Genomic DNA, 14,290 nt, shown 5'->3' with positions numbered 1-14,290 from the left:
ATAACCAGGATCAACATCCAGCGCCTTATTGATCCAGTTGAGCACTCAGAGTTAGTTGGTGATCCTCCTAGATTTCTGGAGGATCCTTTTTATTGCTTTCAGTATTTTAGTTCATTAGGATGTCGTGGGTCTTGTCCCGACGTCCATCTCAGTTGTTTAGAGGCTTCATAGAAAGAGTTAGTGATGTTAGTTCATGAGTCTACTTTCCTCTTTCCGTTAAGTTGAGACTTGAGTTGCCACTTTGGCAGTGAATGTTATTTATTACATTCTAAGTTATTTACTGAGTAGTTTATTTTTCCTTTTAAAGTATATTTATCTTGAGTAAAGTCTTTCACTGAGTAAGTAAGCCAGGTCAGGGTTCACTTGGGGCCAACAATGGTTCTTGAGTGCCAGTCCAGCCTAGGGTGTAGGCTCGGGGTGTGACACTTTTGATGTGAAACTTTCACTTATTGACAATGAGGACACCTAGCCAAAAATTCCACCATATCCTTCTTTATCCCATTCCACGAATAGATCTTCCGCAAGTCACGGTACATCTTGGTGGCTCTCGGGTGAAGGGAATATCTAGAACTATGGGCTTCTAACAAGATCTGCTCTCTCAAGTCATTTACATTAGGAACACACAAAAGACCTTGATATCGAAGCTCACCATCTCCCCCTTGGGAGAAAGCCTCTACGAACTTTTTAAGCACCGCTTCCTTCAATTCAATCAAAGTTGGATCAAGACCTTGCTTTGCTTTCACATCTGCCACAAGGGACGACTCTAAACTATTGTGAACGATAACACCACATTTGGTAGAGTCAATTAACCGAACACCCAATCGGGTAAATCTATACATCTGTAACCAACTCCTTCTTATAATCCTGTACATGAGCCCTACTACCATGGACAATCGACTAAGATCATCCGCCACCACATTTGGCTTGATGAGGTGATAGAGAATACTCATGTCATAGTCCTTTAATAACTCAAGCCATCTTCTTTGGCGAAGATTTAGATCTTTCTGTTTAAATACATATTGCAAACTCTTGTGGTCGGTGAAGAAATCTACATGAGCACCATAAAAGTAATACCGCCGCTAGCTCAAGATCATGGATACGATAATTCTTCTCATGAAACATAAGTTCCCTTAAAGCATAGGCAATGACTTTCCCATTTTGCATAAGTACACATCCTAACCCAAATCTTGAAGCATCACAATAAACAACAATCTTTCGGTAAAGCCAACATCGGAGCGTAAGTAAGTCTATCTTTCAATTCTCAAAACTCTTTTCACATTCTTCCGACCATATGAACTTAACTTTCTTTTGGGTCAATGCTGTCAATGGAGAGGCCATCGAAGAGAACCCTTCAACAAACCTTCTATAGTAACCAGCTAAACCCAAGAAACTTTTGATATCCAAAGGGGATAGAACTCTAGACCAACTCTTGACCACATCCGTCTTTTTAGGATCTACCTCAATACTCTTGCAGAAAGTATTTGACCAAGAAAAGCCATAGATCTTAACCAAAATTCACATTTACTAATCTTTGCAAAGAGTTGTTGGTCCTTGAGGACTTGCAACACAATCCTCAAATGATTGGTATGCTCATCTTTACCCTTTGAATAGATCAATATATCATCAATGAACACAATCACAAACTTGTCAAGGTATTGTCCAAATACCCTATTCATCAAATCCATAATTACCGTCAGAGCATTAGTTAAACCAAATAACATTACCAAAAACTCATAGTGACCATTCCGAGTTTGGAAAGCCGTCTTCAGAATGTCATCATCCATCACCCTCAATTGGCGATAACCTGACCAAAGGTCAATCTTAGAGGAGCAACTTCCCCTTGAAGTTGGTCAAACAAATCATCTATTCTTAGGAGAGGATATTTGTTATTAATGGTAGTCTTATTTAATTGCCGGTAGTAAATACACATCCGAAGTGAACCATCCTTTTTTAACAAACAAAACTAGAGCACCCCATGGAGATACTTGGTCGGATGAAACCATTATCCAATAAATCTTTCAACTGCACCTTTAATTCCTAAAGTTCTGCCAGAGCCATTCGATCGATAAGGAGGAATAGAGATAGGTTTCGTGTCTAGAAGAAGGTCAATACCAAAGTCTATTTCCATTTCAGGAGGAATACCAGGTAAATCATTTGGAAAAACTTCCAGAAACTTCTTCACAAGGTGGACTGACTCAGGAGTAGGGGTTTCAGAATCCATATCCCTCACCCTAACTAGATGGTATATGAAACCCTTAGAAATCATCTTTCTAGTTTTAAGACAAGAAATAAAAAGACCCCCGTGCATAGAAATTCCCCCTTTCCATTCTAGAATGGGTTCATTTGGAAACTGAAACTTGACTACACGGGTTCTACAATCAATAGAAGTATAACATGAATGCAGCCAATCCAATCCAGGGATAACATCAAAATCTTGCATATCATGCTCTACAAGATCAATATGAGTGACTCTACGGGAGAAGGAGACGGGGCATTTTCATGGACCTCTTAGCCACAACAAAATCACTAACAGGAGTATAGAACATAAAATGGAGCTAACAGCACATCCGAAAAAATATCAAACCTCATAGTCACTTATGAAATCACAAAAGACAAGGTAGAATTGGGATCAAGTAAAGAATAAACATAAAGTTGGAAGACTTTTAACATACCAGTAAGCACATCAAGAGAACCCTGTTGCTCATGACAAGTCTGAACTGAATAAAACCTATTTTGCTTATGACTCCCACTAGAACCAGATAGAGGATTAGGTTGATCCCTTCCACGATCATCTCCATCATTCTTGGCAACAGAAAGATAATCCCTTATCTTGTGATCTATCTTATCATAGCCAAAGCAAGCATTGAAACCGACTAGACATCTACCTTCATGCTTATTTCCACACATAGCACAAGTAGGCAATGAAGATTCACTACTATTTCCTCCTTGAGGCCTAGGGTTAGACACCCTATGTTTGTTTAACTTAGGAGGAGTATTGAAGGATCCTTGGCCAGAAAACCTTTGTCGAAACTTAGAATGACCATGTCCATCTTGAGTGTGAGAAGTTACCATCACCAGTCTTGACCCTCTTTGCCTCCCTAGACCTTTCCTTAAGTTTATCCTCTTCATTTTTTTGAGCATGAAACATGAGACAAGAAATGTCCATATCATTGATAAGCATGACAATATGACATTCCATAACAACCATTTCAGACACACTCGAAACAAACTCTCTTATTTTTTCCCTAGGATCGGTAATCGTAGTAGGAGCATATCGTGACATATTTTGTGAACTTCAAAGTATATTCCTTCACACTTATGCTTTCTTGGTGAACGTTGATGAACTCAAGTACCTTTGCCTCCTTCATCTTAAGGGGAGAAAATCTATCAAGGAAAGCAACCTTAAACATTTCATAATCGAGAGGACTCCCATCAACTGCCCTCCCTTCTTTCCATTGGTTAAACCAAACTTGAGCAACACCCTTAAGTTGGTAAGAGGCCAATTCCGCCTTTTCTACTAGCGTCACTCCCATGATCATCTACACCTTATACACTTCATCTATGAACCCTTGAGGGTCTTCCTCAACCATAGAACCATGAAACTCTGGAAGATTCATCTTGGTGAAATCCCTCACTCTAGTTACCGTCGTACCCACATTTAAGTTTAAAGGGATGACAACCTCTCTATTGGAGTGAGCCATTATGGCTTGAACCAACACTTTGATGCTTATCGCGACCAATGACACTAACATACAGTATGAGTGTCTACGATGGTCGATAATATAGTAACCCAACCAAGGGTTGGGGTCCTGTCCCAAGGGAGTGGTTTTGAGAATTAGTAGAAAAATAAAATTTAGTTCTAACTAGTTGAATCGAAAGACATTAACGATTAAACATAATAAATTAAAGGGGGTGACACAAAAGTGTCAATTAACAAATGGGGGTTTTGTCACAAATGTAATAAAAACAACAAATAATAAGGAAAATCAAGTATGGGGACAAGTTCTTAAGGTGTGACCGCAATACAAGTTGAGATAAATCGTTCGGTACATGATTTTGATAGGAAATTTGGAAGATAATAGTGACTAGGCTAAGCTTTAGATGGAAATAAGTTCCCTCTCGGGCAACTTACCCCGTTTCAAATGCATTTCTCTCAGACACCCATTTGTCGCATGAAGGCCAGCCTATGCCTTACCCCACTCAGTCTCTCGAGCTGAGTGTTAGGATATGGGACTAGGTCTCATCCTCTCAGGCTGAACCTCATGTCGACCCACTCCTTAGGCCATCAGTCTAGCGATCTTGGTTTCACGACCTCTATCTTGGGCAAGCCGAAAACACATGGGTGGTTTTGTATTTGCAACTACAAACCCATTAAATTAAACCACAACCACTAGGTGAAATCACCATTAAAATACATCTATACTATCAGCGAGCAAGACCCAACAACAATATCAACACATATTTGCTAAATCACACCCCAAGAATTGGGGTTTTTAGCCACACATCAAGAAATAACAAAGTACACCTGAAATGATACTAAAATAAAATGGGTATAAGGAATTAAACCTTGATTTAAGAAAAGGAAGAAGAATGGAGAAGACCCACTTCTAACTTGGGGAAAATGAAATACTTATTTCTTCAAGTCTCCCAAACATCCTCTCCAAACTTGAGAGAAAATATCCAAAAAGTACTATTCTATTCTGGAAATTAAAATAAATGTTCAACTTCTAAAAATTAATAACAAGTTTAGTATTTATAGACTTTAAAAAATAGTGCTGACGGATCTTTCAGCGAGGTTAGTCGGAATTGTCGATTAACTTGACGATTCACCCTTTGGTGTAGTTCGTCGCCGTCTTGCACTAGCCTTCAGCATCGTCATGCTCTATTTCATTGGGCAACCTAGTACTGCTTCATGGAATTATTCGGCGAAACACCGACTGCTCCTTTCATCGCCTGTTTGATCCTGCTCCTTCAAGGCTTCTTGTACTGGAACAAAGGGAGGAGTGCGTCCCTTCGGCGCGCTTGGCGATGCGCAGGCTTCAACTTCTTCGTTCTTTTCAGCCTTTTTGTTCCTTTTTTCGCCTAAGTGTCCATGTTTCCACTAAAACTTCAAATACCTAAAACTTAAGAGTTTTCATTAGATATTGAGACAAAATAAGAATTTGAGGACACTATACCTATCAAAATAAAGCCTAAATGAGTCCAATTTTTGGACTCATCAACACCCCTAGCTTAAACTTTTGCTTGTTCTCAAGGAAACTCAAGTTCAGCCGTTCAACAAGGTGTCTCAAATAGTGCTACACAAGACTAAATCATGAATGCACACAACCAAACTCAAATTTACTTATGGAATGATCAATTGTGTACTCAAAGATTCAAGTTGTGACACACCATTACCAAAGATTCTCATGCTCGCAATACTTGCTACTTGTGCAATCAAGCTCAACATGAAGTATCTAAATTCCCTCACATAAAGAATGATTCCATATTCACACACAAAGGTTAATCAATTCAAGATCAGGAATCAGATGCAACACTCACACTCAAAAAGAGGAACACAATGCATGTTTTTGCCCATAGGTTTGCCTTTATTTTCCAATCAACTTTCGATTCGGCTTACTCAAGATCAAAAAGGTCTTTCTAAGGCTTGTAATGGGGATGAGTGAAAAGGTATGATCATTTAGGCTCAGTGACTTTTTCCTCGTGAGATGTGGTATTCTCAAGGCATTCCCTTCTTTTCCTTTATCAATTCTTTTTCTAGTGCTTCTAAGTCATCTTTTCCTTCACCTCCATGGATTGCTTGGAAACCCAATTTGCTTGGTACTTTATTCCACAGATATGTTTTTTTCCGAAGGGTTTCCATTGTTTTGCAACACCAAGGGTTAAGGGGGAATTTTCTTGCACTTCTTGACTTCTCCTTTTCCTTTTTACTACACCCCCAACTTAGGCTTTTGGCCTAAGTTGACTATTCGCTAAACCACAAATCAAGAGAATTGTAGGTAGTGGGTCAAGTAAGGTCTAGGGTTCAACAAGGTTCTTTCTAAGAAAGGTAAGGCTCAAAGGGTGTTCAAAATTGTTTCACACGCTCACGGGTAGGCCATAAAAGAGGTATATGTCAACTTTGGCTCACACTCTTTAAAGTTGCCTAAGATCATTTCAAGAGCACACCTTTCTAAATTAATCAAACTAACAAGGCAACTAAGTTTATTCATGCAAGGTTCAAGGCAAGCTAATCACACAAGGCATCGACACTTTAAGTCAAACAAAACCACACACTTTCGCTAGTGTGCAACGGTCATTACAAGAGAATCTATTCGATAAATGGCTAATCACAACGGGATGCAAAAAGTTTACATATTGTCTTTGCAACTACATTTGGCCTCATCATAGCCGTACATTCATGTTCGTTTGATTGAGAGCACTATTCAAGCCCTCGGTATTGATCGAAACTGAGACTCAAATTTTTTGCAATAGAACAGCTACATTCAACACATGAGAGGTGGTAGAAATGTGCAAAAAATTCAAAATTTTTCGAAAAGGTCAACATCATTTTGCAATAAAAAAAATAAGTGGAGCCACAAGCTCAAACAATCACAAAGTAGTTTTTAAAAACACAATTAAAAACAGACGACCCAAATGTACACCAAAACACAAGTATCTAAAACAAGCAAAACAAGGGGGGCCTCACCCCACCACAAATAAGAGCGTTTGTCCTCAAATGCAAGCAATACAGAATCCAAAAGGCAAAGTAAAGAAAGACAGAGAGGGGGTGAAGAAAGGTCCTGTCTATGCAGTCTCTCTCTCTGTCGGGGTCTCAGTGCTCGAAGTGACTTCCTGAAGTGAAACAATGGTCCCCGGAGTACTGTTGTTTTGGTCCTTATTGTTTGCCTCTGCCTTGGCCTCTGCAACAAGATTAGCTGCAATCATCTGATCTATCTCATGAGCTGCTCCGAAGGCCCGTATAGCATTAACTGAACTTCGAGCCCATGGAGGCACATTAGGGTCGATGGGAATTTGTCTCTTTGCCTTGGCTTCCTCGGTATATTTCCTTTGTCTGGTTAGCTTTACTTTCTTTTCATCTCTCTTAAACTCTCGTGCTCTTACATGTCGGGGTGGCATGTCCCTTCCCGTAACTTTTGGTCTAGCCATTTCTGCAAAAAAGACTTCAAGGAAATTTAGACAATATTTTAAGCGGGGGTACGGAAATTCTGGGTGTTGAATAGCTTAACCAAACCAGGTGGCGAAGTACTCATCCATTTAGGCCATTCGCTGAAAATGATGCACAGAAGGTGCAGGGGTGCAGGCAAGGGGTAAACAAAGAGTCTTTCGGCAAGTCGTTGAGTGAGCTTACCGGCATTAGGCTCACCGCCGAATGTTACAGATCGATTAGTGCATGTAGCATTCAGTTAAAGGCGGAATGGGGGAGTTAGGCGAACCGCCGAGCCATTCGGCGAGTTTGTTCATTTCGCTGAACAGCCAAACGTGTATATTTTCAACCCATTTCTTTTAAATTTCACCCGCAACCCAGATAACACTATTTTGGCTGAAATGACACAATTTCAATGATAACCCATAGAAGTTTCACCTTTTCACCCACGTAAAATTTTTTTTTCAACTCAAAGCACAGTCGAATGGGAGTCTCTCAAATCACGCAAAAGCTACCAATCATAATCCGTAATACACGCAACCCTAGCAACTCAAAGACTCAATAGAGATTTTATACTATCAATCACCATGTAAATGAGTACAAATTTTGACCAAATAACTAAGGGGTTCGATTACCAACCTTGGTGCTAAATTAGATTGTACTGACGTGCTAGGCAACAATGGGATCCAAATCCGTGCACAATTTGACACTTAAAATACTTTAAAAATGTAAGAAATAAAAGGATAGAGTGCGGGTGTGAGGTTGATAGGACGAATGAGGGAGAGAAAGTGAATGAAATAGAACTTTTAAACCTGTGGTTTGTAAAAACCGTCCAATTCCCGCTCATTTGGCGATGTTAGTCAAGTTTGACAATTCACTTAGCGAACTGCTAAGTGTCTAGTTTTTTCGCCAACTGTAACAGGCTCTGCATCTCATATGAGGATTCTAATCGATGATTTTCATCGAGATCGCCGACATGGTCGGCGATGTGCCACTAATTTTCTTTAGACTGTCGAGTTTTATAGGATCCAAGCTGACAGTGCCTTGAGTCAGATGGTGGAAAGAGTCGTGTTCACTGATCTTGTTGGCGATCTGCCAACTGGACCTGTTACTTGCCTTCATATACTATTTCAATCACCTCCCTTACTTTAACCTGTACAAACAACACACCATTATTCTACTTGTAATTAGGAAATACTTAAAGGGTTTTGGGTTGCCTCCCAAACAACGCCTGTTAACGTTGTGGCATGACACAAGTCCACCTTCGGACCTCACTCTTGGGGTTAGCCATAGTATCACTAGGTAAACCCCCTTGTTGTCTTGGATTGAGATGTGACGAGATTAGACCTATTTGGGTTTCTAACTGCTTGTTTGAAACTGAATGAGAGGTGACAGTCTGGCTGAGGGTAGACATGTCTTCTTTCATGCCTTTTAGCATTTTGTGTGACCCTTCAACTTTGTTTAGGATACGCGAGAGCATATCCTCAGACCTACTACCTTTTGAATCCTTGGGCTTCTGACGCTCGTGTGGTGGAACATATCTATCCTTCTCCCCATCTTTCCAATTTGGATTACGGTCCCTCCATTCACGATCTCGATCCTTCCAGCCTTCATCTCTAACCCATCCTTGATTACCACCTTGCCTTGGGTAGTTTGTACGATAGCCCCTGCCTTGGTTAGCTAGAAAATTTACTTCCTCGTCATACATGGCTTCAAACTTCATTTCCTCAAGATTTTCACCCCCGACTCGCACAACATTGACACTACGAGCACCAGCCCCCATGAAATTTTTGGATAAAATGTCAAGCTGCGTCATGATCTTGGCCATGTTTTGGTCTCTCATTGTCCTTTTCAACCTACTCCTTAGATATTTGAAATGTGACCGGTGAAACCTGGTCTTCGCGGGGTACCACAACCTATTGATGATTGTCATGCCATCAAGAAGCTGAGCTGCTACTGCATATGGTTGCTGCATTAATCCTCCGGGCGAGAGTTGGTCAGCTACACCTTTGTTTACCGATTCCAGACTTTGGAAAAAGTATTGAAGGAGCACTTTATCAGGTAGACCATGGGTTGGGCATTGTAGCACCAATTTCTTAAACCGGAGCCAAGTTTCGTGCAGAGGCTCTCCATTCAGACGCTTAAAGCTGTGGATGCTATCCCGAATAGTCAACCTCTTCGAGGGAGGGAAAAATCACACATTAAATGCGGCGACCAACTCCTCCCATGAAGTGATCGAGTTATGTGGCAACTCAGCTAGCCACTTGCACGCTTCCCCCATGAATGAGAAAGGGAATAGTCTTAATCAAACTAATTCCTGAGAGATGTTCTTGAATGAGAAAGGTCCACACACATCTAGAAGTTTCGAAGATGCTCATGTGGGTTCTCATGAGCTAATCCACTAAAGAGTCCCTTTAGTTGCAAAAGTTGCAACATGGTGCTTGTTATGTGGAACACCACATTTCCCTCTGCTGGAGGTAGACGAATGGCTCCAACACCTCCCATGAGATGTGGATCATTGATGTTGGGCTCTTGGACATCGTTGAGGTTTCCAATGTCGTCCTAATGGCCCACTTGGCTCCCGTTTCTACCATTAACACTCATGCCTTTTGAAATGTTTACACAATCAACAGAAAAAAACTAAAAATTAAATTAGTATACCACCACTAATAAGAACATAAACTCTATTAAACTAAAAATTCTCAAACAACACCACTCCCCGATAGCGGTGCCATTTTGATGCTTATCGTGACCAACGATACTAACCTACAGTATGAGTGTCTACAATCGTCGATAATAGAGTAACCCAACCAAGGGTTGGGGTCGTGTCCCAAGGGAGTGGTTTTGAGAATTAGTAGAAAACTAAAATTTAGTTCTAACTAGTCGTAGCTAACAACATTAACGATTAAAAACATAATAAATCAAAGGGGATGACACAAAAGTGTCAATTAACAAATGGGGGTTTTGTCACACATGTAATAAAAACAACAAATAATAAGGAAAATCAAGTATGGGGACAAGTTCTTGGGGTGTGACCGTAATACAAATTTAGATAAATCGTTGGGTATATGCTTTTGATAGGAAATTTGGAAGATAATAGTGACTAGGCTAAGCTTTAGATGGAAATAAGTTCCCTCTCGGGCAAGTTACCCCATTTCAGATGCGTTTCTCTCGGACACCCATTTGCCGCATGAAGGCCAGCCTACACCTTACCCGACTCACTCTCTCGAGTTGAGTGTTAGGATATGGGACTAGGGTTCACCCTCTCGGGCTGAACCTCATGTCGACCCACTCCTTAGGCCATTAGTCTAGCGGACTTGGTTTCACGACCTCCCTCACAAGGGTGGTTTTGTATATGTAACTACAAACCCATTAAATTAAACCACAACCACTAGGTGAAATCACCATTAAAATACATCTATACTATCAGCGAGCAAGACCCAACAACAATATCAACATATATTTGGTAAATCATACCCCAAGAATGAGGGTTTTTAGCCACACATCAAGAAATAACAAAATACACCTGAAATGATACTAAAATCAAATGGGTATAAGGATTTAAACCTTGATTTAAGAAAAGGAAGAAGAATGGAGAAGACCCATTTCCAACTTGGGGAAGATGAAATCCTTCTTTCTTCAATTCTCCCAAAAACCCTCTCCAAACTGGAGAGAAAACATCCCAAAAAGTACTATTCTATTCTGGATATTATAATAAATGTTTGACTCCCAAAAATTAATAACAAGTTTAGTATTTATAGACTTCAGAAAATAGTGCTGGTAGATCTTTCGGCAAGGTTAGTCGGAATTCCCGATTAACTCTATGATTCACCCTTTGGTGTAGTTCGTCGCCGTCTTGCACTAGCCTTCAGCATTGTCATGCTCTGTGTTATTGGGAGACCTAGTACTACTTCGCGAAATTATTCAGAGAAACGCCGACAGCTCCTTTCATCGCCTTTTTGATCCTGCTCCTTCAAGGCTTCATGTACAAGAACAAAGGGCAAAGTGCGTCTCTTGGGCGCATCGCCAAGTGCTTGGCGATGCGCAAGCTTCAGCTTCTTTGTTCTTTTCAGCTTTTTTGTTCCTTTTTGTGCCTAAGTGTCCATGCTTCCACTAAAACTTCAAATACCTAAAACTTAAGAGTTTTCATCAGATATTAAGACAAAATAAGCATTTGAGGACACTAATCCTATCAAAAGAAAGCCCTAAATGAGTTCAATTTGTAGACTCATCACACTTGAAAAACAGCCCTAAACTTTGCATTAGTCACTTACTCGGTAAAAGGGTTGACCGGAACCTAAGGAGCTTGAGGAGGAGCCTCTTGTTCCACATTCTCTTGCATTCCTTCTATTATATGCCTTTCAAATGGCCATATCATGCAGAACATTGGACAAGGATTAGGAGAGAGACATCATAGAGTTAAACTCTATCACACGACCTAGTGTAATGAAAGACGTGGAGTTTTCTAAACATCTTATAGCCTCTCATTCATAAATATGGCGCGTTTCACACTCATGAACAAGACTTTTTTCGACGCGGATTATGAGACTTTCAAGGACCTTTCTAAACCCTGTGCTCTGAATACCAAGTTTGTCATGCCCCAAAGTATACCATAGGTGTAACATGGCATATATGTCCCAAGAGGCCCTACACAAGCCACTTAGCATACATACATCATACAAGATAATAGAAATTCAATGATATTTAAATGGGAATTTCAAAACAGATTTGAGTTATATAAAACGAAGCAAAAATCTAACAACGTCTCAATGCCATCTAGTTCATAAGAATGATCAGGATGTAACCTGTAAATCAAGTTAAAAACTTAAATGCAAAGACAATATTAAATAAAGGCTTGGTCCTCGGAACATGAGAACTCAACAATTTTCAAACTACTACTATGAGAATCCTAGCCACGGAACTACAAATCTGGTGCGTCGGACCCTACATTTGAGAGAATGTAGGCAAGAGTATGCGTTAGTACAAAAATGTACTAACTCATAAAGATAGCAATAGAGAAAGTATTAAAATCATGGTAAAAGGGAACCTCACGTAAACCGCAAAGACCACGCTAAAATATGAAGTCAAAGAGGTAAAGAACATGAGTCATAAAACAAGGTCAATGCAAGCCAACATCTATATTCGCGAGATACTTCTTGAAATAACCTTAGTTTATTATTGCTAGAGAGTTACCTTTGACCGACATGTAAGATCATGCGAGCTATTAACATGGAATCCGGTGTGTAGCCCCCACTAAATAGAGGTGTTCTCACTTGCCAAGCTAAGAACCATGAACTTCTAGCTTACCTGGATCCACGATCTAATGTATATCTAGACAACCAATTGTGGGACATAGTTTATGAGATATTGGTAATCGCCACTTTTCGACTCGGTGCTAATCATAATTCCCACATAATATTCATTATTCTTAACTTTCCTTAACATTCATAAGACATGGGTAATCTCTACTTGTCTTATCATTGGATCTCATGGGTAATCGCCGCTTGCTTCATTATTAGAATAGCTCCTTTACTAGGATTCATTTTAGGTGAGAAGACCTTTCAACCTTAGAATCCTTTATGTGAGAAAATCTTTCACATTCACGAATTGAGTAATTATGTGGGAAATCTTTTCGCAACAATGAACAAACACAACATCATATATGCTTTATTCTCAAAGCAACTTACATCATATTTCATCAATTTCATAAGAACATGCATATTTATATAATTCTCCTTTCATAGTTCAAAACCCAATTTCAATCATCATAATCTAGAAAACATGAGTTAAGCATGGGTTCATAGGAATTCATCTTTAAAACCGGGAATCTTCACAATTCATGCATAATAGATCATAAAACAACCAAATAAATATACATTGAATGGAATCCATGACATAGAAGAAAACCCTAACTTCAATTGGCCATTTCTCGCTTATAAATTGGAGAATTTAGGAATTCTATGGAAGAAAGGGCTCTATAGATGAATACTATCATACATTAATGCCAAAATCATGACTTCAAGGGTGGAATTGGAGACTTGACTTGAAATCCTAGTTTTCTTCTATTTTTTCTAGAGAGAGAATTATTTGAGAGGATGACTTGTTCTTCGTTTGAGAATTTGAGAGAATGAATTGATTTGGAAGACTTTAAGGTTAAAAACGTTTATATAGGGTTTCTAATAGGGAAACAAATGACATAGTTTTAGGATAGAATAGTTAGGAAAAGACCCAAAAGCCCTAAAAAAAAATAACCGTCGACTCCCGCTGACGAACCAACCTACAATATTTTGGTCAGACCACGATCCATACTGGTTCAAAAACAAAGATTTTTAGACTCCCATCGATGGACCCATGTAGGGTCCGTGGGTCCATCTACTGGTCGTACATGCCCAGTCGTGGGTCTCAACTTTGTCTCTGAAATTTCTCTAAGCCTGGGACTCACCTACGAAACCTACCTACGGCTAAAGCATTGGATGACGGGCTATCCTGGTGAACCATCAGAAAATTACTGGAACTTGATATTCTAGATTGGCTAACCACGACCCCACCTATGGTATGTGGTCTGACCTACGAACCATTGGTGGCTTCGTCTGTGCTGGCACCAGAGATTTGGAAAACCTGAAATTTTTGTCCTTTAAATTCGAGGTATTACAATATCTCCCCCTTGTGAAGATTCATCCTCGAATTAGATTTCAAGACATCCTAAGGAGCATAGGAAATTAATCTAACAACCAAACATGAATGCAATTTCATAAATGCACATATCTGAGGAGGAAAGATCTACTCCAAGCTAAGGTATGTTAAAAACATTATATCTTGAAGTCTTTATGAAACTCATACTCAAATGCACATAAACATGTAGAAATCAATCTAGTAATTCATATTTCTCAAAATTTTATGCTTTTCATGAACATGCATAAATGAGGAAATCATAGGAATATATAAGACGCATGACACCAAAAGTCTAAACCATTCGTAACTCAATACCGCAAGCTAGAGTAGGGACGGAGGGAAAGAGATGAGAATGACATGGCATCATATCGGCCTCGAGCACCCATGTAGCACCCTCAACTAACTGATTCCTCGCTAGAACTTTTACGAAAGCAACTTCTTTGTTTCTTAACTTCTTAACTTGCCCGTCTA

The sequence above is a fragment of the Solanum stenotomum genome, chromosome 7 (genome assembly GCF_019186545.1).
Source record: "Solanum stenotomum isolate F172 chromosome 7, ASM1918654v1, whole genome shotgun sequence".
NCBI lineage: Eukaryota > Viridiplantae > Streptophyta > Magnoliopsida > Solanales > Solanaceae > Solanum > Solanum stenotomum.
Note: the sequence above shows the minus strand (reverse complement) of the source record.